The following is a 27,649-nucleotide window of genomic DNA, read 5'->3' on the forward strand; positions in this document are numbered from 1 at the left end:
TGCCTTGGTGGTATTTAATACCTCCGAGCGATGATGCATCGGAGGTCTGATTATTGTGGCCAATTGGCTTTTAAATATCAATGAATTAATTTTTAACATTGCCTGTTAAGTTGGTGGCATATAAACTTTCAGAGGAGATCCAATTTAATTATTACCATATTTTCACTTTTTCGAGAAATTACTGGGGGCAGCCGCACCCCCCTTAATCCGCCACTGTGCGTAATAGCCGATAATAACTCTCCTTCGTATTTACTATGAGGGTAAAATAATTGACCAAGACTAATGCAGAGGTAAAAGCAATCGCTTAAAATATATAATAATAATGCTAATATTCCATTCGTCTACATAAAAGCTAATTCTCACAAAATCCAGGGACGATCCTTGGTAGGTATTTATCAAGTGTAAGCGAACTATTATTTCAGCACCCCCCCCCCCATAATTTACATACCCCTTATTTTAACCCTTCCCCCAACTAAAGGTGGCAGTGGCGACGTAAGCTCCCGAGAACATTTGAAAAAAAGGTTTAATAAATTGAATTTTAAACAAATTTTCCTAAATTATCTATGAGTGATATGTGGGGTACGACACCTTCAGCGATTCCTCTGCAGTTGACAAAATCCGCCACACCCGCGCTTCAGTGCGAATACAGGTTTTTTTTGTCGATTTTGACTCGAGCGGTCGTATTTATATTATAGAGGATATAGAAAAACTGCGGTCTACCACCAAATATTCATGTGGTAATAGGCAAATGAAATGCCTTTCTCTGAGTTTTTAAAAACATTATTAGTGCTAGTGCCCTTTATATCCAATCCCTTACTCCAGTTCTGGGTATTTTTTCAGTTTTTAGAAATGTTTAGTAATTTTTCTACAGTACATAGAAAGTTAAAATAAAAACTGCCATATCTAAGCCTCTACCATGTAGTATGCTTTTTATGCGCTTACCTGTCTGAAGAACAATTCTAGATAGATATCCGACCGTTACATTACAGCGGCAACAAAATACAATAAAAAACAAACAAACGGAATATTACGTTGCCAGCAGTTCTACGAAGTTTCGCGAGAACATTATATTAAGTCATAACGGCTCAAATTGTTAAATAAGTTACGAACACGGAGTTATCTTCTTTTGATTTGATTATCAAAATAACTAACTTACACCTCATTATATACTCCAGTTATTGAGCCTAGAGACTTCAACGTAAGGCAACGTAAGGCATAACGAAACGTTCCATATGCCATCTCAATAAAACTTGAACTTAAAATTGGATTTGCCGGCAAATCATCAATCGGCTTATGCTAATAACATGTTGGAATGTTTTTTTAAAAGAGGGAACACCTATGTATAAAAATATTATTATGGGGGTTTTTGTAGTTTGAGGGAATTTTTGAAGCCGAATTTTCTAGGTATTCTTTCATTCAAGTGCGGTAACATTTTTTGTACAAATTTTACAACGTGACCTGAACACTTTCCTTTATAATTACTGTGCATTGTGTCTCTCGGAAGAATAATAAAGTATTATAAATATTCCACGTCTTGAAAACAGAGGCACGAATACATGATGTTCGAGGCAGTGAAAAAAGCGGCACGTTACCAATACTTTATACATAACAAGACAAACATAAAATGACCTATTTTCGTCTGTGCAAAAAAACGCACCCGAAATATTGGTGTTAAGATTTGTTATTAATAGTACGATAAGTAGTATCAGTGCGGTGCACTAATGAAAAAGACGGCAAACAAGAAAATAACGAAATTAATATGGCAACTCAGAGAGGGATGCCTAGTTCATTCGTCCCCATTAGCATCGAGAAAGGCCTCTAAAATTCGTACCCGTGGGAGGAACCCAAATAGAGCATTGTCACCCAACTGCCCAAAGAAAACAAAACGATTCACATCTCTTGTCTTTCACACAGCCACGCTTCAAAGGGTTTGGCATGCAATTTGCCAAGCACCAGGTATTGCGTATATGGCCTTCTGTTGCAGATGTTATCATATTTCCAAGTAAGAATGGTAAGCCTGCGAGAGTGTTCGTGCTTCGGAATTTTTCTCGACCCAACATGGCTATTGTGCGGATAGAATTTTTCAAGGGCAGGTCAACTCGATAAACGTGAGTTCCACGACCTTCTGCCCTGGAAAATAATACCCTGCGCAAATTACATCATAACGCTCCTTTCCATCAGAGCCGTCTCACTTTAAATGAGGGTAATTATTACTTTAGAATCAAAACTATAAGAACTTTCAATGGTTACTACCTTTATATTGTGATTGTCAAACAAGTTAATAGTAAGAGAGGACTATCTAGTCCTAAATTCGCTTGTGAAATGAAGACGAAATTATTAAAATCATTACTTATAGGACCTTCTTACGTCGAACAATTGTTCTAATCAAATATGGTTACTCTGGAAAAACCAAGACATATATCTCCGATCTTATCATTCTTAATACAACATTCAATTGTTAAAGAGACTCTATAGTCCTAACCTCATCTTTGAGTTACCTCATAGGTACCTTTGTTCAATGCAGGGAACTGTCATATTTTTCATTTAAATTATTATAGCTCTAACTATACATTATAATCTATTCTTAACTTCACGGAAGGTACGCAAACAAGCTTACCAAAATACTGATTCCTTAAAATCTTTTTATTCATGCAGGAATAAAATCATCAAAAGTTTATTGAGCGGCTTGTGGTTTGGTATATAGTATATTTCATATATTTTCTTTTTCATGCTCATTTTTATGTTTCCCTTACATTGGCTGTATATTACCACTCACGTTCCTACTGCTTCAAGCGCTGTCCCTACTCCTTTTTATGTATTATTTCTAATTCAATAAAAATTTAATTTTATATGTAATTACATAGATTTGCACTTTGGGGTATTTTACTTATTTCCCTACATTATAAATCTCTATTGTTTAACGATGTGCGGATTTTAATCCTGAATTTATAAATTAATAAATATTGGAAACTCACTCGCAACATTAGAAACATTGACCAAAAAGCTACGTATTTTAAATACGAATCACGGGTAATGTGATGGATGTCTCGAAGTATTGAAAAAATAAGACACTTCCTCGAGAGCGAACTGGATAATTAAAAAAAATCCCGTCCCAAAAACGACACTAAACCTTGACTTACGCTGATTTAAAAAGCTTTCACACGAATTAGGTTGGGAGCCGCTAGAGGCTAGTAAGTTGCATAAGTTATATGCTAAGCTTAGCAAGGGCGTAACCAGGATCATAACTAGGGGGGGCAAGCCATGGTCTTGGGGAGGGGTGCCATGGTCTAGGGGTGAGGGCATGCCAAGTTGTGACATTTTAGCATGGAAAAGGTGAATGAAACCAACATTTTAAGAAAATTATAACAGCGCTTTATTAGTTTATGAGATTATTTCCTTGAAAAAGCAGTTTTATTTTAATTAAAGGCAATTACTAATACATATCATTTTTCGTGGGTTTAAACAAAATTTGCTGAATACTTTCGTTTCAATTCAGTGCTGATTTTGTTTAAAGACTTTTGCGATTTTTGCCATTAGGGGGGGAAGCTGCCCCCCCTCCCCTCGCTAGGTACGCCCATGAAGCTTAGGCTATTAAAGTAACTAAGAACAGATACCTCAAAGAGAGAGACGGAGGACATAACCTTCGAACTGCAGGTCCGGCGCAGAAAGACTTCAACCGTGAACTTTACCCGATAACGCCTAGCGGTACCATATGGTACCAGTAGGCAGTGCAATAATAAACGAACCTTTTTTGTTATTTACTGTAAATTTTTAGGATTTTGAGAGTTTTCAACTGATAAGCATATTTATAACTACGTTTTTCAGAATAGTTTGCTTTTTTAAGCAAGATTTGACATTTTTGAGTGATTTTGGATGAAAATGAATCTTTCTTCTTGTGAAAAAAAGAAAATGTTCAACGTGTTTTGCATTAAAATGTGATATTACTCATTTTTATTTAATATAGATTTTTTGACCCCTTAAGGGCCTAGGGGTACCACAATGTACGAGGCTGTATCTTCAAGACTATTAGTGCTAAAATTATAAAGTTTGCATCTAATTGAAGAGAATTTAATTGATTTTAAAATGGAATATTACGAAAAAGTTCGGATGATACTTTAAATTCAGGCGTTACCGGGTTAATAAAATACAACGAAAAACAGCGCGATTCTTCAAAAAGTAAATGGACTTTCATAAATGTTAGGTCGAACTCAGGCAGTGAAATCTCTTTCAAAGTGCACCAGATTTTTTTGTATAACCTTACAGGACAGCGGCTGGTATCCTACCACCTCCCGCCACACGTTTCTTAAGACGGCTTGCGGGGTTTCATGAATATGGAGATTACAAGCGGCCTGATAGCATGTGAGTTACTGGTGTGTAACCATTTCTCCACAGCTGCGATACCTTCGATTGCCTCCCACAGCTTCGATAAATCCAATGGCTATCCGATTACTCACGCCTTTGCCCCAGCTCTCCTAGCCAAAACGCCCTGGAGCATGGATCGAGTGAAATAATGGATGCGAGAAGGCAATACCTTAGAAGCCCCAAGGGAAAGGTCCCTACAACTTCCTATCGAAATACAAATGATAAAACGCATCACGATTTTTACTGGAATTAGTTCAATTACGGTGGGTAAAATAAAAAAAACAATTTTAATTTCTACGATTTAAATGTCCATGATAAAATATGAGCATGTCTACACATTTCCAAATACGCCTCCAAATTAATATATGTTTTATAGATTTTATCACGGATACATCGTATTCCCACTATGTCAAGCCTGAAACGATTTCAAATGGTAGGTTAAGTATGTGGCAATGTGTGTCTATATCGCCGTCGACTCTGTCGAAAATAGCATATTTATTTATATATATATATATATATACTCAATATTTAATCTTATTTTTGCACTTCTTAATGCCTAACTTCCATCTATGTGTACAGACGCTGGCGCGCGCCTTCGCCATCGGATTTGTACTGCGGGCGCCCAATTCTAGAGGGGAAATGAATCAGAGCTCGCAATCAATAGGGTGAGAATTACCCGTTTCCATCAAAAGCCACTGCCCACAACACCTTTGCCCAACGTGGGCTCAACACATGGCGATTATTCCCGACTCCACCTCATTTGCATCCCTGAATTGGAAGGAAGGGTTATTGAGTGCGCCAATTGCCCGCCCGGCCCATTCAATCATATTTTCGGACTGTCAAGCACTCACGCCATCGTACGGTGTATTCTGGCACCATTCATCTACATCTACATAATACCCTGCGAGCCACCTCTAGGGTATTTGGCAGAGGGTGATCAATCACCAGCATGTAGCAGTGGCGTAACTATGGGGGGGGATAGATAGATCCCCCCCCCCAAAGCCTCAGAGAAATAAAAAAAATATTTTAAACCATTGTCCAGTTTTGACATATAATTACTGCATTAACTCAAAGTGAAATTTTAGGTGCCAAAGTAATGTGAAATGTATTTCCAGGCATGTCATTTTTCAAAAATTTTCCCGGACCTCGGAGGGGGGCCTCAACCCTAGACCCTCCCATACCCCCAAAGCATATTCCTAGTTACGCCACTGACATGCAGCATGCAATTGGACTCCCACATGCACACCACAAAACGTCACGCATACCAACAAATTACACCACCATATGCCGTTAGAAATAATAATAAAACTCAGAAACATGCATCAAGTCCCACACAAGTTAGTATGCTACACCACAAGTCATCTAATCCATTTATGCGTTCTAACGCTGCCCTTACAATCTCCCACTGATCGTGGAAAAAAAAGACATTCCGAATCTGTCCGTTCGACAGTCTACCTCCGTGGCTCTTTTGAGCTATCCCTCGCATTCGTAAAATAAGGAGAAGAGAAACTTTATTATTTACGCCGGCGACCTAGCATTTACTTAAGTCCTTCATTGTTCGAGGGAATAACGAATCCCGATATATATTAGCTCGGCAAAGTATTTACCACATTTTATCGTTTCTTACGGTCCAAGTTTCGTTCGAACATGATGTTCCCCGTGTCTCTCTCTGAGGTATCTGTTCTTAATTGTTCAAGCAACCTAAGCTTAGAACGTAGTTTTTTATCCCCTTGCGTCCTCCCAACCTAATAAGTATGAAATCTTTATAACTCAGAGTAAGCTCAGAATAATGTCATTTTTTTAGGATGAGAATTTTTAAATAATCCAGTCCGATCTTAGTGGAGGGGGTGTCTTAATTTTTAAAAGTACGTGGAAGTATGCGTCATTTTCATAAAGAAAAATTCTTGCGGAAAGAGTCAAAAGCAGCCACGAGAGACATTAATTCCCAAACCCACTGACGGTAATACAGTTCTGATTAGCGACAGAGGAGTGGAAATCCTGGGAATATGAGTAAATAGGAAACTTTTGCGCCTATGTCCGTAATGGATTTCGACGGGATCAAATTGATTAGTCCCGGAAATTTATATACCGAGAATATCATTTGGTAAGAAACTCAGCTTCCTTTGTGGGTGCTTCTGATGTAATTACATTAGTAGTTGCAGTGAAATGATTTCTGTGGTCGCTTTTCGGGGAATTTTTCGGGAATATCTTTCCCGATACCTTCGCATATCTTTAGTATGCGCATGCCTATTTTTTACAGCTGAGCTTAATTACGTGGAATCGTAGCGAGCAATTCGGATACCTATAATCCAAGGAGGAGAACTAGCTGTACAGTGTGTATCCTTTCCAACAAAGTACACGTATGAGAAGAGTGGCTGTTATTGACAGCTCATCTATTCATCACTTCATGTGAGACGTTGTAGGGTAAAACATGATACCAATTCAGACGCTTAACACAGTTCAATCGATACTTTATGCCTACATTAAATTTAAGAAAATAGTTTTCAAATTATTATATTTTCTTTAATAGTTTCAATCAATTATTTTAATCATGAATGTACACTATAAAATTATAACTATACCTAAAAAGCGTAGATATTGAATATATGGTAAAAGTAAAGGGGGACTATTTTATCCATTAGATTCCGGTTTCCCCTTAAATTAAGCACTTAAACTTTTCGTTCTGCTTTCCACAAACGCATATAGCCGTAAAAAAATCTTCTAAAGAGAGTGCTACCCAGCGAAGCCCTTAAGACAGACGGGGACCGTGCCATTAGCGACTCAGTTCACCCATCTTCAGGTTGAATGTAGTATAAGAACCCAAGGGCGTACCCAGGATCAAAACTAGGGAGGGGGGGGGGGCAAGCCGTGGTTGTTCAAGTTAAAGGCAAGATTTAAGCATGGAAAAGGTGAATGAAACCAACATTTTAAGGAGACTGTAACAGCTTTTTATAAGTTTTTAAAATTATTTGCTTGAAAAAATATTATTTTCCTTAAAGACATTTGCGATTTTTGCTTCAACTGCCCCCTCCTGCCCCTCGCTGGGTACGCCCATGTTAGAACCCCCAAAACACGTTTCACAGGATTTTGGCTCGAAGTTTGGGAAAACTGAACATCGCCCCCAAAAAACACCTCGAATCACCATCAACTGAATAAAAAAGCTGGCAAAGACTCATGTGGTCGTATTTAATACTATAAGAGGAAAATTTTGACGCATATGCTTTTAAATACAACACGATTCTTATTTACAGTGATACACTCGAGATTTCGTAGGTTTTATATATAAATTTCATCGAAATGAATCATCACTTTCGAGGCACTGGGATATTCAGAAATGTGGTTATTTAATTCCTGGCTCGAAATAAAGAAGCCGAAAATTACGTTTTTGGCCCATTAAAAAAAATTGAAGAGCACTATGCGCAGTTGCTATCGAGATTAAATGCCGCGCAACGCCAGCAGCAAAGTCGAATCCATAAAATGGCGATCTAGTGGCGTAACTATGGGGGGGGGATAAGGGGATAGTATAAGAACCCAAGGGCGTACCCAGGATCAAAACTAGGGAGGGGGGGGGGCAAGCCGTGGTTGTTCAAGTTATAGGCAAGATTTAAGCATGGAAAAGGTGAATGAAACCAACATTTTAAGTAAACTTTTCCAGCTCTTTATTAGCTTTAAAAATTATTTGCTTGAAAAAATATTATTTTCCTTAAAGACATTTGCGATTTTTGCTTCAACTGCCCCCTCCCTAGAATATTTAAAACTATCGTCTAGTTTTGACGTATAATAACTGCATCTGCTTAAAGCTAAATTGTAAGTGCCAAAATGATGTCAAATGTATATTCAGACGTGTCATTATTCAAAAATTTTCCCGGAACCCCCGTTGCCTGGATTTGGGGTTCCCACCCCAGGCTCCCTCATCCCTCCAAAGTATATTCCTAGTTGCGCCACTGTGGCGATCCATAACAGCGGCCGCTGGGAAGATGGCCGTGTCTGCTCGCGTGCCGCGCCTCTCGCGTGCCGCGCCTCTTGCGTGGCTCTTAAAGATGATCCCCAGTTGCATTGGGCGCCTTGAGCAAACTTCGTCAGGTTGTTGGGGATTATCGACGACCCACAGACCAGCATCCAAAAAAACAGCGCACGTTGTTATGAATAGGCAATGGTCACTCTGTCGTGGAATTATGAGTCGGGTATCGCATCCAATAAACTAATGCATATGAAATAGCTCAGCAATCATCGCTTGATGATTTCGCTATTTTCAGGATGGACTGGATCTATTGAGTTTGATTGGATGACTACGGCGACAGCTATTCCTGTCATATTAGTATTTTTTTCTATTGGGAATTTGATTTCTCTTAAACTTATCCTCACCCAACACTTAACATCGCTGGATAGCCAGTTGATGTGCGGCCCTCAAAGTAAAGATGCACAAGAGGGACAATCGGCCTTCGCGCATGGGGTCAAGATTGACATGGCAAAATCCTACATCACGTGATAAATCTAATGGGTCTCATTGGCTGACTACGGCGATAGCCATTGCTTTCGTGTTTTTTTCCACTGGAAATTTGATTTCCTCTAAACTGAATCCTCATCTAGAAGGAGAAGTATTTTAATCTTAATAGAATCGATATCTGAGTACCTATTTCGTTCGACATTTTTTTCATTTCGCTTTATAATTCTGTTTATTAATTATTAATATTTATGTTTAATTAATAATATTAATATTAGTAATGGTAATAGGGTAGTTTCCTTCATCAAAGAAAACGAAAGGCATTGATTGCGATTCGGTATCCAACATTAGTGTATTCATAATATACAAATTACTTGGTTTTAGAAATCCCAGATTTGACGAATGGCAATGGTCAATTTTTTACTACCTGCTAGCAGAGTACTCTTCTACCTGCTAGCAGCCTGCATCGTATCAGCGCTCATATCCTCGCCCCAAGATCACCTCACACGGCGACAGCGGGAACCAGAATGACGTTACACGGGCTTTTCCCAGCATTCATACTTAGCCGTCGCGTTTTCGCGCGCTTGAAAATTGTCACTATTCATTTAATCGCGAAAAATAGATATCGTCATTTAAAAATCTAAAAGTGTGAAATTCATACTCCAGGAGTAATAATCTTTCGATTTATACAATAAAAATAATAGGAAACGACCCTATTATTAATATTTAAGTTGGAGTTTCAGTGTTTTCCTCGGCGTTTGGATAACTCGCAGCCACCTTGAAACCGTAGTAAATATTCCTCTGTGATACAGCCTTACAGTTGGTGTAGTACTGGGTATGTGACCATTTCCCAAGAGCCTTCCACAGCTGCGAAAAACCCGATGAAAATCCGTTTATTTGCGCAATTCGCCTACCCGCCGAATCGCTCGAGTCCTCGGTGGAGTGAAATCGTCATGGGTGCGAAAAGACACAACTAGGGTGGACCCAAGGAAGAGTTTCTTACTACCACCTCAGAGTAGTAACTTATTGCCACCAAGAGCGCTCAAGTAGGGCGTGTAGTAACCAAAATCCGATGCCAAAACAAAAGCACTAACTTCAGTAATGTGGGAAATGGAAAACCTTAGCAGTCGAAATAATTACAAATTAATTTCATTAAAACAATATTATTTCCCCTTCTTTAAGAGTATTCGTCTGATAGAAATAAATTTCTTTGATTTTTATTAAAATATAAATTCATCCAAATAATTTTTTTTCTTTCATCGAAATAAGAATCGTAAAAAAAACCGCTATCATCGTAGTTAGCCAATCAGATACATCACATGATCTCGGATTTTGACATTTAAATCTTGGTCGCACGCGAAGTAGCCAAAAATCGATCGTGTACACGTTTACTCTGCGATTACTAATGAATCAAGCTCACTAGGTAAATTTAAGTATACCGGGACTAGCCACGGTGAAAATTTTTACGGGTATCACCCGAAATGCACAAATTGTGCGAAAAACCCATAGGGAAAAAATCATTCGCCTTGACAGGGATTCGTACGCGAATGCCTCCTACCAAGCTACAAGGCTACCGAGGCGTAAAACTACACTTGGTAAAACTACACGCTTCTTTATGGGCAATGGTGTAATGATATCACCCTATTTGGCTGTATAAACCGTATTCTCAACGAGAGTGTGTAATGCCGACTTCTGTAGCGCCACCGCTTGCCGTGTTCACAGCTTAGCAGGAAAAAAGAGGTCGTCCGCATTCGTCGACTTCAGAAGCATCGTGATTTTTCTCACATTATCTCTCTCTTCCGGCCCAGCTAACCAATATTTAATGACTTACTCATCGCCTCTGCTAATAAAATACAGCCGGTGATGTTCCTCCGAATTATAACGGGATTCGATGCACAACACGAAAGGATATGACGCGAACGAATCAACCTGAATCGTTATTACTACGGTTATTATGCTGTCATATTCATGAATAGCTTCAACTTTGATATGTTTAATTTATTCATAAGATTCAGCATTATCTCGGCACTAAAACTTCAAGATAGCGGAGATAATTATCATGCTCTACCGAATAATCGCTACTAAAAGTAAGAATGACTGACGTACAATTGACATTTTATTGATTAATATGGTCTTCTGCATGTATATATTCATTTTTTTATCGATGCATAATTTTTATACGTTGCTCTGAAGGCTGTCTGGTACTAGTCATGTGGGCAAAATAGAACATTCCAGTGGCAAAGAAATTTGCGTGAAAATTAAGATGCTCACTAACCTTAAGCACAATGTTATCTTTTCTATTTAATTGGGCTGTTTGTAAAAAGTAATTTTAATGGCGTAAGAAGTGTTTGCACAACCAAAGTTGTTTTCCATTTTTCATGAGAATATTTCCCTAAGTTGCTTTTCGTAAAATGCTCATACGGTTTTCCGATCACTTAAACGAATAAATATTGGTACTTAATTACAAGCCTTTGGCTTAGTCGAACCCCGATGATAAGGCTTTTTAATTTTTTTCTCTTTTTACATCTCATCCTTTTTTCTCTCTGGAAATCAATAAATAAATTATTATCATTATTTTCCCCCATTTTCTCGGCACTGAAACTTCAAGATAGTGGAGCTAATTCTAATGCTGCCCGAGGACTACTCCACTAAATGTTTCAAAATGTTTTCCCTCAGAAACTGGCATTATTTGACATTTTATTGATTAATGTGGTCTTCTGTAGTTGTATATGTATTTTTCTATCAATAAATATTTTTCTACGTCACTCTGAAGGCTCTCTGGTACTAGTCATGCCGGCCAAATATTACTTTTCCCATTTTCCCACTTTTTCTTAATTCCAGGCTTATTAAATTTCCTTCGCTAGCGGCATGCATGTTTGCACTTTTGAGCTGTCTAATCAAATTTTTTTCCTGACTTTATGGGGCTTGGAATGTATGTTTCTCCTATCTATTTTTCTACTTTATAATATAATTGGTCGGTTTGGAACTTTAGTTCTTTCTGTTATTAAGACAATCTGACCAAGCATACCTCGATGCCGTTATTCTCTCCGATTACCGCTTGTTACAATTATTGGTATTTTCACCATAGTGGACGATTTCCTGAAACAATTGTATTGTTATTATTGATATCGTTATGAAATTTTTACGTCTGTTCAAAAGAGCTACCTTTCTACGTATTCTTTCATGCCCATATTTATCGGATCAGTCGTGCTATGGAGAGAAAACTCTCGGCAGAGTAATGAATTATTCATGAATTCGTTTCTTATTGATTCGCATGCAAATGTTTCATCGAAGAATTAGTTTCGTGTGAAATTATACTGAAGGACGCGATCTTTTTCGTCCCCGATAAACCTGCGTTATTTGAATGCTTCGACGTGCAGTGTTTTTCCATTACAAAGAAGAAGAAAAGTAATGTGCCGTGACAAATATTTGCTCCATGGTTGTAGCGAGTGAGGGGGTCAAGGGTTTTTAACCCCCCCCAGGAATCAGTCTTAGGTTTACCCCTCCTAGCAAAGCGACCTTACCCAAAAATACATACCCCCTACAAATTTCCCTCTCCCTCAAAACTTTTCAAACCACGGCTTTGATTCGCTCATTAAAAATGAATGCGCTAAATTGTCAAACAGTCTTGCATATTGGCAATTTTTCCGCTAAATATTTCGATATAAACATAGCCATCGTGAAGTTACAATTTTTAACGCTTCGGTGATGCCGCACGGTATTCATAAATGGTATCTACTGCTCTTTGCTATTGTTATGCAAGCATCATTACCCTGTGAGTATCTTCAGACTTAGTTTTCCACGTTATTATTATGTCACGGATGGTATTTCATGTCTCGGAATTGATTTTATGGTATGGTTGGTATGGGATATTGCTTAAATGGTACGGTTGCGGTTGGTGCATAATGACCTTTGCCGTCGACGCACCAAAAAAAAACAACAAAAGCACACAAACCAATTGATTTTATACTGGACTTTGTAAAATATCGAACGTTTTCACAAACTTTTATACGAAAACAGCTATTTCAATATGCGCACCCCTTGAGCGGTACTCCAACATATATATCTCTTCGGCTATCCGCGCTCTTCCGGTTCAGCAAACCAGATTTTGCCGGCGAAGTCATTTTTCGCCTTGCATGCAAGAGGAGAGGCATTCTGAGATTCGACTGATTTCGCGCTAAGGCCTCATGCGGCCATAGCTGGGGAAGTCATTAGGCAGAAATTCAACGAAGAGCAGTACTCGAGGTTGGTTAAGCACATGGATTCATATTTTAAGAGGCAAGTCATCCGTAGGAACTAAAGACCTTTGGAAACGCTTTAAGGCTCTCTCTGACAATGGTTTTCCTTGCGGCCGTTAGATAAACATTTCCGCAGACGGCATGGGCGTACCCAGCGAGGGGCAGGGGGGGGGCAGCTGACCCCCCCCTAGAAGCAAAAATCGCAAAAGTCTTCAAGCAAAATCAGTACTGAATTGAAACGAAAGTATTTAAAAAATTTATTTAACCCACGAAAAATGATATATATTAGTATAAGATATTTAACAAAAATAAAACTATTTTTTTAAGGAAATAATCTCATAAATCCCATGGCTTGCCCCCCTCCCCCTAGACCATGGCTTGGCTCCCCTAGTTATGATCCTCGGTACGCCCTTGGCTGACGGTGATACAATTCAAATTACGTATGAATGGGATTGAAGGAACAAAGTTTGTCATAATGCTCAGTCTATTTTAGCAGCATGAATAAAAAAATCTTTCCCTTAATTACTCTTCCTTAGGTACCTCATTTCATGTTAACAGATGTGAATCTATGCTTCAATTTTATTTTCAATTTTGGGAATTTTCTGGCGCCTCTGTTCATACAACAGCATTTCAACTGCGCCAATCAATAATACGCCATCTCAACGTACTCGACTTATTTTTAGTATTTACACTGCGAACTCCACAATCTCTTTTCTAACTCAACGTTATCTCCTTGTACCTTATCCACTCGAACCTTTTCCTGTCGTTTTCTTGTTTATAGAGCTTACTTCGCGCTTTGAACTTCCTCTTTTTTATACCACATATTATTACACTCCATTCATTGTGCATTTTTGCGTTTGTACTTCCAGGAATATTTTTGCAACTCAAGTTTCGACCACTTCCTGATTGGTTGAAAATTTCGGGATAGCTCAGAACTGGATGGAAATCATCCCATGCAATGAAGTCTCATCCGAAGATTTTAAAATTAACACTTGCTGGTCAATAGATATCATCCTTGTCTCTTAGCGAAAGCGAATCTAATCTTCCACGCGCACCACGTTTTTCGTTTTTCGTTTTTGATACCAGAAATGTTCTGCTAAAAATTATTGCAACATTCTCATCTGGCTTGTTTGAAAATTTCAACAATTTAAGGAGCTGTAGGCCGTTATACTTATTTTTTGGCAGTTTCCTAATAACGTACCCGAAATTTGAATCCAGGGCCAATCGAATATCACCCACGCGCTCTTCGCACTTTGTTACCACGCTCCCCGAATATTCACCACTCGAGCAGCGCGCTTACGGAAAAGGGAAATATGTAATGCTTGACTGCCGCAACCTTTTCCGCTGAGGTATTGAGGGGAAGCATTTCTACCACGCGATCCAAATACATTTCTCTTTTTACCCGTAAGATATCATCTTTCATGCTATCATTACATTAATTTACATATATCTCATATATGTAATCTGTACCTTAGTATTTTCTCTGAGGTGAAATCTCTGTACTGAAGGCAGTGGCGTAGCCAGGAATTTCGTTCGTCCAAAACCAGTGGGGAAAATATTTGAAAAATAGGGTACAAAGTTATGGTTTTTTTTAAACACTTATCATCATCTAAAAAAACTTCATTTGTTAAAATATATTTTGTAAATCCTCGATTTTCAACATGTTGTCTTCTTTTATGAAGGAAAATAATTGTGTTTTTAAATTTCGGGGGGGAGGGGTCCGGACCCCCCGTACCCTCCTCTGGCTACGCCATTGACTGAAGGTACAGACATATGATGACAAGAGTCTCCTCTATATACCTGACCATTAAGACGACAGCAGTAGTATTAAACAAGTAATGCATTCGGAATAAAGACAACACATCGGTGGAGCACTTATGATGAGTCCTTTGTGTCGTGAAAGAAAAGGGAGGGAGAAAAGCAACAAATGAAGAGCGTTCGTCGACACGAAGGCCTCGACGGGATCCGCTAGGACGTGCTCGCCCAATAAATGACCGCTATCTCGAATTCGTCACTGCCCGGAAGTACATGGCAAGTCGCAGTGTCTCATATTTAAGAATTATCTGGGAAAAGTCTTGCGGCCTCAAGGCGTCGACTGCTAGACGGCTTAATCTAGGGCGGTATCCGGCTTTAATTTGGCCAAATGGCGCGATTCCGGCAGACGGTCGAATGCATCCGGTGGCGATTAGTTCCCGCAAACACCGGATCCATTCGATGATCAAGAAGTCCCTAGGAGGAAAAGAGTCAAGGTCACCTAGGGTAAAAAATCCAGCAATGCGCGCGCATGCCATTCTCTTTTCTTATGCTACTTCCCCGCTCTACGCCCAGTAAATTGCGCTAAAATTCGTAATTTTATCAATGCTGCAATGGAGGAGGTTGTCTCTGTGAAGAAAAAATGTTTTAATAACACCTTGAAGACATACACTTTATACATACACATATACTTTATATACATACTTTATACATATACTTTATATATATACTTTACACATATTCTTTTAGATTAAACCTGGAGTATGTGTTCCTAACTTAAAGATCATGATTATTTTTGAAAATGCGGAAATCAGCATCTTTGCGACCGGCGATGACAATGAAACATGGTAATTTCTATTGGGCACTAGTACCGCGGAATAAATAGTTTCTACAGTCGTGCAACTCACTCGAATCAGTACCACAATACCACATTCATGCAGGCGAATAGTGTTTCCATCCACGAAAAGAAATAATCATGAATTACACTGGAGGATTCCGCAGTCGGCCACTTTGCGTGTTGTCAAACACTGCGCATTTAAATAAGTTTACAAAAATAGCCACTCGTGACGCTGACAAGCACAGCGATCCAAATTTCCCGGAGAAATAATCTAATATGGGTGGTGTTGAACAAAAGTTATGTCTGTGATGATGTAACCCATCAACTTCATAACTTTTTAATCTCATTATTCGATATTGCAAACTCTCTGTAGCAAATATTGAAGAAAAAATTAATCGCTCTACATTAATAGCTAAGCTGCAGAAATTTTTAAGGTAAAACTTTCAATGCATTTGGCATGGATCTCACTACCGAAACATCTGAGCAAAATATCCGTATGATTTTTCCGAAGGTTCTGTCGGTTCAAGTATCGTCATTGTATTTTAACCTTTTTCTTTCGGGTCGAATTACTTTAAAGCTTAAGTTGATACCTTCAAATTTTCACCATAAAGAGAGCAAAATTAGTTTACCAATAGGGTGGTTTCCTATTATTTTTTTATTGCCTAAATCGAATGATTATTACTCCTGGAGTACATATTTCACGCTTTTAGATTTTTAAATGACGATATCTATTTTTCGCGATAAAATGAAAAGGGCAAATTTTCAAGCGCGCGAAAACGCGACGGGTGAGTATGAATGTCGGGAAATCTCTCCGTGTGGCGTATTTCTGGTTCCCGCTGCCGCCTTGTGAGGTGACCTTGAGGCGAGGCTTAGCGCTGATACGACGCAGGCGGCTAGCGGGTAGCTGAGTAGCCTGCTGGCTGGTAGCGCTTGGCTTAAATAAGGATTATTAATACCTTATCAAACGAAGGAAACTTTCCGACCTTAGCCAGTTTTAATAGGTGATTATTAAGACATATTTCCCTGAGCTCTGCGCCTCATGCATGCATTGGTAATCTCAGACGATGTATAACTCCTATCTTCTCGTATAGAAACTAGCTCCCTGTGAAGTCACGTGAAGTGCATCGCATGGGCGCCAATCTGGCCCTTTTCAAATGAGGATAAAAATGGACCATTGCCATTCGTCTAAACCGCTATTTCTAAAACGAAATAATGTGTATATTATGAATACAGTAATGGTGGGTAATGAATCGCAATCAATGCCTTTCGTTTTCTTTGATGAAGGAAACTACCCTATTGTCCATACCTCAAATTTTAAAAAAATGTTACATCTAATGTTGATGTGAAATCATCCAAGTTAGAGATACTGGCCATTTTTTGACGAGAGTCATCTTCACACCCTTAAGTTGGAGAAGTTCGAGATAATTGCTTATGTTTGAGGCGAAGGAAATGACTCTAAAACAGGCCGATCAAGTGGGAGCAGTGGCGCAGCGAAGGGGCATTTTGGGGGATAAAACCCCCCCAGGAGCTCAGAGAAGTTTTTAAGTTTAGTCCATTTTACTTATTTGGATCAGTATTACTTGTAGAATAGTTTTATAATCAAATATCCCCCAGAAAGGCGTAAAACTCGCGATTTTTAATCATTACTCTTAAAAATTTTCTGGAGGAGGGCCCACGCAAACACTCCTTACCCTGGTGGGTATACAATACTCCCACACCCGTAAGTACTAGTTGCTCCTAACACCCCCCCTAGCCTTAATTCTTAGCTGCGCCCCTGGGAATTACTGTGTCAGACAGAAACATAAATGCGATGGTGGTTGGCGTAACATGGTGAAACTCCTTCATGATGCACAAAGGTTAAGAAAAGACTTAGCTGTTTCACAAAATAAAATATATTTGCGACCGGTTTCGATACAGCGTATCATCATCTGGCAATTACAAGTATCAGTACATAGAATTTATACCCTTGAAGGCGTTAGAGGGGTGGTAGAGTGGAGGTGGAGAAAGGGGGGACATTCGGAGTACCCATTATTGGATGCAATGGGGATTTTGTGAAACAGCTAAGAAACATAAATGTTAAACACTTTCATAATTTCAGGGGGATGCAGCCCCCCGGGACTTCCCTTATATACGCATGGTATTTGGAGGAGATGACCGACAGCTTAGGTCATTTGCGCAAAAGGGAAGGGTTGGATGCTGCTCTTAACGAAATGCGCCAAGGAGTCCACGGCTTAACGTCCCATCCGACGGACGGAGTGCCCTCCACATAGCACTCAAGCAGGACTCGGGCGGCCCCTGAGTGGGAGTGACGCTTCCTCTTGTATATTAGACGACCGTAAGAGACTACGTGGTTGTCTATTCCTAGGTTTCATCAAAGAAGATTATTAAATTTTTGGAGCAAAATAAAATGTACGCAATGAGGATGCGAGCGGACCAAATTGCCCGACCTGGAACAAATGGTGTCGTTATGTCCCAACTGCAAATCGCAATTAAAAAAAAAATATCTGTCGATGGAATTGAAAGACTACTGACGACGAAAAAAAAGCCCTCTTTGATTATCCATTCTCTAATAATTTTAAGATTAAGAACGCAAAAGTTACCGTTCATCATTCACGAGTTTTTGACGTCATTAGGATACTGGTTCAATAATTCCTTATGGGAGTACTAGGAATTGAGGGCGGGAATCGCTCACGATAGTATAAACGTCAAAGAACCACGCGAAGCCGATGCACACGGGGAGGAATAGCGGAGAAGAAGCGACCGGATCGGCATCAGTTCGTGACGTCATCAACTTATTTGAGAAAGGGTTAAGGCCGTCGATCTATCGCCGCAAAACACTTGAGAAGCAGGCAGTGGATCGAGAAACGGAAAAATATTATTCCCTTTTTTTAAACTCTTATCTCAATTGATTTTTTTCCAAATTGAGGAAGATCCCATTCTGGGTGCACGCTTGTGTCGGGAAACAACTCTCAGGTTGGTAGCTCACGTGCCGACGCACGCTGCCCCTAATTTTGATGCGTTTTCCCCCGTGCTTAGCGAGTGAACAAAAGCTCGGTGTGGCCCCATCTCCATGGGGAGGAAATACGAGAGGGTTAGGATTGTATAGGTAGCCGAAAAAAGAGGGTACGCAGGCCTGGGGTCGCGGTGGATGCCAGGACAGGCCACGAGGGTCGGGGTGCAGGGGGGAGGGTTAGAGAAGGCTCTAGAACCTCACCCTTCCGGATGAGCCGCGTTGCGTTTTCTAAATCCCTCCACCTCCCCCCGGAAGACATTTTCCGTTGTGACCACTCGTGAAACTTTCAGTTCAAAAAATATTCTCAATAGATGAGCGAGTTTATTTTTAAGAATGGAGGAAAAAATACCAATAATGTAGCCGAGTTATATATGAGGAAATTAAATGGAAGAGCGCAGCGGCCCAGTGTTATAAGCATTTTGTTAAGGCCTGCTTACACGATGCATTAACACGTACGGGTTGATGTCTAAATGTATGAACGCGAGAATGAACGCCAACATGCACCGTATAACCACCCAACATGTGCAAATTCATACACATAAAATAGAACCTGTTCTAATTTGGTTCATGCATTCCTACATGTTCCGTTCCGGTCCACAAAAATAGTTCATGCAAACAGACATTAACTCGCACGTGGTAATGTATCGTGTAAACAGGCCTTTAGTGTTTGCATTCCGATTGACGCCTTGGAACGCCTCACGCAAAAATTCCAGAGTTCAAAACTACGTCATCATAATCGATTTGAACAATTAAAATTGCGATTAATATAGTTTAATTGCTAAGATTTCACGATAGGGTCTATTATTTTAAAAATCTATTACTTTAAGTTCAAAAATATTTTCTAGATCGAAGAGCAAGTTTATTTTAAGGAATGGGAGATAAAAGGCCAATAATGTAGCAGATGAATGTATAGCTAAACCGTATTGGGGAGCGTAGTGGCCCGGTGGGTATAGCATTGTGCTACAGAATTAAGGGTACTGGGTTCAAATTCCAATTGAAGTATTGGGATACCTCACGTAAATAATCAACCAGAGCAAAGCTATGTCATCATCATCGATTTGAACAATTAAAATTGTGATAAACATAATTTGATTGCAAATATTTCATGGTATAATTTATTAATTTACAAATAATTGTAAGAGGTGGCTTGGTGAAAGACGCTAGCCCCATACCCTGAATAGGTGAAATATAGACTCCGAAGCTTATTATTAGTTAGTGGTGAGCTCAACTGGTACCTATCTATACCAACCTACGCACAGTGGTCTGAAATCAGAAAAAGCCGGACAAAAGTCCAAAATGGCTTTTTTTGAGATAGAGACTTAAAACTTGGCATAAATACTCATAAATGACGGCTGATTATGGACGTGTATACCATTTTACATACATTTGATCCGTTGCTGAGATACAGCAGCTCAAACATGACCAATTTTTCAAAAACGCGCGCGATTCAAACCGTAGCTACGGTTTGAATCGCTGCGTTGAATGAGGTCCTATGTGCGCCTTTACCTTAAAGTTTACTCTTTGGTTGAGATTGTATGGTTTGATTTAAATATCAATTTTTATTATTGTTCTTTTTTGATTTGACTTCAACAATATGAAAATGAAAGGGTCCACTCTCTTGTAAGAATTCATAGGAATGTTAACTTGTTTCTTATCTTCATTGCAAATTGGGCAAAAACATGTAAGTTAAGCATAATATATGTTAGCATCAAAATGAACCTGTCATAGATATCCATGGCGAAGAACCAAATGGAAATTTCCACACTTTAAAACAACACTCTATAACCAACCATGGTTTCAACTAGGGATGGTCGGATCGGATACCTGGGATCCAAATATCCGCGGATATCGCATTTAATCAGATACATCGGATCCAAAGTCGCGGAAGACATCGGATCTGGATCCGAAATTTTAAACAATAGCGTCAGTGAATGCAACGCCCCATAAGGGTGGAAAGAGCACCGATTCTCTCTTCGAATGTGCCGTCGCATGCGATTCTTGTCCTACGCTATTGGTCGGTGGTTTATCCGAAGATTTTTCCTATTTTCATTTCCAAACCCAAGCGTAACAGTTTCGGTCCTGAGCGTGTAAAGATGCTTAAGAAAACAACTTGAAAGCCTATAAAAATGATTTTTAATTCATAAAAATATTAAAATGTGTATGAAAATCTAAAAATCATTCCTTCGATGGTACGTACCCAGAATAAACTTGAATAATTAACTTCGTTTAATAGCAGGAATTGCAGGAAAATGCATTTGGATCCGAAAATTTCCGATCCGAAAGATCCGGCTCCGGAAATCAAGGATGCGATCCGAATCCGGATCCGAGAAAAATCCTGGATCCGTCCATCCCTAGTTAACACATTGTGTAATTTTCAAAATTTCCTTGAAAATGACACGATGTCATAGATATCCATGGCGAAGAACCAAATGGAAATTTCCACACTTAAATTCAACACTCTATAACCAACCATGGTTTCAACTAGGGATGGTCGAATCGGATACCTGGGATCCAAATATCCGCGGATATTGCCCTTCATCGGATACATTGGATCCAAAGTCGCGGAAGACATCGGATCTGGATCCGAAATTTTAAACAATAGCGTCAGTGAATGCAACGCCCCATAAGGGTGGAAAGAGCTCCGATTCTCTCTTCGAATGTGCCGTCGCATGCGATTCTTGTCCTACGCTACTGGTCGGTGGTCCGAGAAAATGATGTCCATTGATGATACCATGGTCGGTTGTTGAGTGTTGAATTAAAAAGTGTGGACATTAACATTGGTGTTCTCCATCATGGATGTAGCGAACTTCCACAAAATCAAGCCTGAAACGATTCTATAAGTCATAGATACTTGCGATACTGGCGATTGACAAATACTTTCCCTGTTGATATTTTTCGGGTGTTCTCCGCGTACATGTTAGGTTTGGTGCCCGACGTTTCGTGGCCGCCGCTGGTCACTTTTTCTGAAGGAATTGTGAGGATGGATGGAGAAACCCAATAAGCACGCGGAACACACCCGGAAAAAAAATCATCGACAGCTGTAATGACCGGCGAAAACCTAAACGAAGAAACTTCTTTCCTAATTCTTTCGTGCTATGATTATGTAACGATAGATTTCGTTTCAAAATTAACCCATTCGCATCTTAATTTTTCATGGAAATTTATAAAATAAATACCTTTTATATTTTCCCAAGGGGTTTCATTTACCTATTATTTTTTAGAATATGAAATTTTTGTCAAGATGCATAGAATTTTCATGGGATAATTATATTTGTTTTTTATTTCGCCCATGATATTTAGTTATAAGATAATATTCATTCAATAAACAATTTTCAAATGCAACAACAACAATGACGCTACCGGCAGTTCGCCGGCTCTTTACCTTAAGGAGAATCGTATCAAACCGGCGAATCTCCGTCTATTTACCCGAATGGCTTCAACGAAATGGCTCCTTTTGATATATTTTACTCAGGGATGTCAGGGATTGACCAGGAGGGATACGAAAATATGAGACCCACTAGTAGGTTTAGTTTCGTTCCTGCACTAAATTAAAATTACCAAGGAGTTTAGTTTCGACCTGGGACGAAACTTTCCTCCCTGGAGTGAAACTGAATTAATCGAAACTCCGCTGCTCATAGTTAAGTTTCGATCCCAAAAGTTTAGTGGAGGGGGATAAGAGAGAATAGTTTCAATCCATAACGTTTGGTATGCATGTAGAGAGGTCAAAACATTCTGCTTAAAAATCGAATGGCCATTTTTCGTTCGCCGTTCTCACGTTAGTGATAAAAATATGAGTGCCCCATGCATATAATGGCGGTAGGCCCTCCAGTCCGAAACATTATCTGCGTTTCATTTCGTCCCAGAGTTTTACTTTAGTTTCGACCCGAAGTTGTTTTGACTGCGATTTCGTTTCGACCCTGTGTTTAGCTCCCAGGGTTCAAATTCATTTCGTTTTATCCATGAGAATAAACTAAAATGGTAAACTTCCACACAATTGTATTTACCTCAGTACCAACCCGGTTTCGACACGTGGTGTCATTATCAAGGTACAAATTAGGCTTTCCTCGTTCTACACATACCGTCCAGCATGAGAATGGTGGGATGGAAAGGATAGCAATAGTAAATAAAATTGTGTGGAAGTTTACCATTTTAGTTTATTCTCATGGATATAAAACATTTCCACCAGATATCGCCGGTCACTGTGAATTATGTTCATTTCGTTTTGTTTCCACATTTCGCTCCCGGGAACGTAACTATTGAAATTTTACTGGTTTTCACTTCCGTTCAGTTTCTGTTGCCATCCCTGGATGATCTCCTGCCTACCCATCGTTGAAGCGACCTCGCAATCGTTGAAAGCGCACGGGGCCCCGTGTAAGGGGGCGAGGGCTTTCTCCACGACCCCCTAGTCGCAGCCGTTGGGTCGAGCAGTTGGCCCGGCCAACACCTGCCCCCCGTCCCCTACCCCACTCTTTCAACTTGCCGAAGATTCCGGAAGGAACCCGCGCGTCACGCTTCCGATTTCGACGCAGAATAATACTCACGAATTTAGCCTCGGCGTCATTTCTGCTCGAGGCGATTCACTTCAAAGCATCGAACAATTCTTAGTGGTATGGAGCAGTGACTAAATCATACTATCGTGAATACATTGCAGTGGCCGTTACATATTTGGAAGAGGCAATGATCAATAGAAGGTTGGGTGAGCCAACTGTAATTAAGGACACCCAATAATACTTTAAATCTAATAGTATACGAATAATAAAATCTATGAAAGAGTATAATTGTATGCCGCGGATATCGCGCACGATCCATCATATTTTAGCTCAGCTTAGCATTAAAATTAGCATGACTAACTTATGCTAATAAACTAATACGAAATTATTTTTAAAAATTTCTCAGTTTCTGATGGGCGGGCTTCCCCTTACAAATGCCCACTGTATGGTGACAAAAAGTTACAACACAAATCAATGAACAAAGTTCCTTCTCGCCTATATAGGAGGTCGTAAAAAAACGATTCTTTAAACACTCTTTAAGTTCATTCTACTCATAACTTTCAATACAATATTGTTTTCCGACAAAACGGTGCGATGATTTCTTGCCCTCAAGGAGGGAAAGGGTGCCCCCTAAGACAGTGCGAATCAATCGAAGAATAAATGGAAGTTTTAAATTAAAATAAGGGGTTGATGATTTAAATAAAAAAAACTATTTCCCATCGTCAACTGAGTTACGTACTATGCTATTTTCGAATTTCAGGTCCCCTTGCATTTTGAATCCCAAGCGCTCAATTTAATTAGTGGTAAGCAGCTATTTTTGGCTCATAACAGGATTTAAATCTTTAGAGCCAATTAATTTCCTCCGGGGCCGGGGAGACAGATACCTATCCATATTGATTCCAAGATATCTCCGATTTCTATCCATCCCTGTGTATCCATTTCTTGAAGTGGTTTCTTGAAAGGTCTAACACAGTAGCAAAAATATGAAGCTTCAAATGTTGGACTAGTACGACTCGATATTCACCCCAGGAAATATTCAAGAGGAAATATGAATAAAAGAGACTCAAGGTAACCATATGGCCCAACCTTGAAACTCCAACTTAAGTGCCATCATTGAAAATGGAAAAGAATTGACAAATGAAATAATTTCTAATAGTTTTTCCGAAATTCCTGGCACTCCATTTTCGAAAGCATTATATTTAATGGAAATGAAAGAACATGAAAATATACCCCATCATTGTCGTCAGTCAACCAGATACATCACGTGATCTCGTAATTAGTGGAGCCTGTGTCTTATTTTCTCGGTTTTTAACAACCTTTATTAAGTTCTAAAAATTTGTCTCGGATTTATTTGAATTTTGCATCGCAGAAAAAGACAACCTGAACATTAATAGGAAGCATCACTCCCACTTGAGTGCTCATGTTTTGCCTTCTTTCACGACGCACTTATTGCTTCAAAATTATGATGTCACCTTGAAATTTTCAGCAAAAAAATCTCGTAAAAAATTAATAAATAAAATACTTTTGAATATATTTTGACAATTCCTGACAGTTTTTCTTCGAAAATGTTTAATTTGATCGAGCTACAATCTTCAACGGAAAATAAGACCATTAAAAATAAACCCTATCGTCGTAGTCAGCCAAACAGATACATCACGTGATATCGGACTCTGCCCCCTCTATCTTGGTCTTGTACGCAGAAGCCGAAAATCGCTCCAGTAAATTTTTAAGCTGAGGGAGGAACATTCACGCTTAGCGTGGAATATTTACTTAGCCGGAAGTATTCATTCATAGGGGGAAGATCCACGCCGCCCAACACTGTGAATACAAATGGCAGACACGTGACTGGGGGACTGAGGAGAATGGCAGGTAGGGCGGGGAGAAGGGGAGGAGAACATTCGAAAAGGTGGCCAAAAGTCGAACGCAGCAAGTAAAAGAAAAGCACATGAACCATCTGCTCTTCAGAAAACCACACCGAACGTGCTGTGGACAGAGAAACCTCGTACAGCCGGCCAAACCGAGCAAATTCTAGCGATTTTTCCAATTCCGTTAAATACTTTTTCAAAAATTTCAACGAAACTGAAGCAATTTAAAGTTTTTTTTCCATTATCTTGAATTTCAATTACTTAAAGTTATGAAAGACATCCTTCAAATACTAGCAGTACGAAGCCACCTCTCAATGTTTAATCAACGTACAATCAAGAATTTTAAAATAGCTCTATTTTTTTCAAGCTTGGATGCAACGGGATAGTTATTATTCTAATTATTATTTCAAGCAGGTATTAGTAACTATTGCCTTACCAGCACAATAGCGAAAATTATTAGAGGTATATGGGGATACTTTGAATCTATAAAGGATAACTTTGTCCATTTTGAAAGATTCGATTTTACCAAAAATGGGTATTATTAATTTTCCTTGTTTTTCCGGTCCTAACATGACAGCCGCTGTTTGCTGAGGGCGGGAAAAGACAGTTTCCCAAAATATACAGTGAATGCAAGATCCATTAATCAGCTATATTCATAATATTGTAATCCTAAGAATGGTAAACTGTATCTCCCTATCCCTTGCTAGTTCGTTTTTATAAAACTCTCCGAAGATCACCTTCCTTGGTTGCTCCTAAATAATTGTCCCTTGATCTCCGTCCGGGGACTATTCTATCGATTTTCTCTTCTATTATGTTTCCCACGTAATTGCTATGTCAGATTACGCGGCCAATTCACCGCGTTCCTCTTTGACGTACCTATATGGGTAGGTATGACCACGGCGATATGTTTATAGATATGACCACGACTGTAACCATAAGAAGATGCATTCGGTCTGGCGGTAGTGGTACGTCCTTATTCTTAGAGAGCCATCAAACTTATGTGACGATATATAGTATACCCTCTTCCTCTATATATCGCCTCGTTTCCAGTAACGGATACAGAAAAAACTCAAGGGGGGGGGGCGCAAAATATATCTTGAGTTGTCTTTACTTTTATCGTAATAAAAAATGATCAAGTCAAAGGCAGAGTATAAAAAAATTATTTAAAGTGATTATACTCATGTAAAAGACAATATCATCATCATCACTGGTCAACAATCCTAGGATTGGTTTGACACAGCTCTCCATTCTTTTCTCCTGTCGGCTAATCTTTTCGCACCTACTTATTTCTTCTCTTTCACATCCTTCTTTATTTGTTCCATATATTTTGCTCGAAGTCTTCCTTTTCCGTTCTTGCCTTCCACTCATCCCTCGACGACTGTCTTCATCAGGCCATCATGTCTCAAGATTTGGCTTATATGGTTGTTCCGTCTTCTTCTCAAGGTTTTCATGAGGCTTCTCATCTCTCCAACTCTTCTTAGGACTTCCTCGTTAGTAACTCGGTCGAATGATATAAAAAAGTTACAATTGTGGTTTTGTAATGCTTGGCAATACGGGCGGACCCGCAAGGGGGGAGGGCGCGATCCCATCTGTATCCTCCACTGCTCGTTTCTCAAAAAACGAAGAATCAACATCAAGCCATAAAATATTTGAATCCGCGAGTACGAATTGACAGACGCGGAATATTAAAAAAAATATTCTCCTCCTCGCTTTGCATTCGATAAAAATGTCTTATGATATCACAGTGATGCGCTTGAATCTCTTTCCGTAGATATTTAATAACCTTTCGATCGTCCAAAATGTGGTTCAGGGTTGTAGTCAATGGGACCACAAGGCCCTCTCCGTCACGTACGACCTTGGATTCTGCTGTACTTTCGCACACTTTTCATTATCTTTCCAAAAATGATCGAATCGGGGCGCTAAACGCTAAGGAAATTAATTTCCTTCTTCTGCCATTGATACCAGCGGAAGTTCTTGGTTGTGGATCAACCAAAATTTCATTTAAAAGAAATTTGGCTCTTGAAATTCGCATGTACACAACAGTTGTTGACGCTTGATATATATGGCCAATCTATCTTTACCGGGTACCTAGGCGAGGTGCAGGACTAAAATAGAAAAATAATGAATAGGGTTCACGGAATGGAAGATTATTCAGCAGCGTACATAAGAGGGGACCTGTCCTTTCCGAAATGATGAAAGAAAGAGAGATTCGTGAGTCATGCGTGAGGGAATATCCACGAGATATCCACGGACAACAATAATAGTCATGCTCCGTACTTATGGCAGTGCATATTTACGTATTAAATATCATGGGGTATACTTATTTTAAATTAGTTAACTTTGGGGCGTAACAAATACTTAAAGCTTGTTTACGCGGTACATAAGCTCGGACATGTTTTTGTCTAAATGTATGAACGCGAGACTGAACGCCAAAATTCCAAGTGTAACCACCCAGCTTGTGCGAATGCATGACAGAAAATAGAACCTGTTTTAATTCGATACATTCATTCGTACATGTTACGCTCCGGTCCACCAACATTGTTCAAGCAATCAGGCATTAACTCGTACGTGCTAATTTATCGTGTAAACAGACATTTAAAGCCGTTTTACACGGCACACGGAATTGCGCAATCTGACGTACGTGCGA

The 27,649-nt window shown here is 39.4% G+C and overlaps 1 protein-coding gene across 1 annotated transcript in view; it reads right to left on the minus strand.

The window, feature by feature from the left end:
* The window catches only part of LOC124171321 (MOXD1 homolog 1-like), a 66,106-nt gene that overhangs the window by 18,391 nt on the left and 20,066 nt on the right, over window positions 1-27,649 (minus strand). The window lies entirely within an intron of this gene.

Source organism: Ischnura elegans, chromosome X (assembly GCF_921293095.1).
Source record: "Ischnura elegans chromosome X, ioIscEleg1.1, whole genome shotgun sequence".
In the NCBI taxonomy this organism is placed as follows: domain Eukaryota; kingdom Metazoa; phylum Arthropoda; class Insecta; order Odonata; family Coenagrionidae; genus Ischnura; species Ischnura elegans.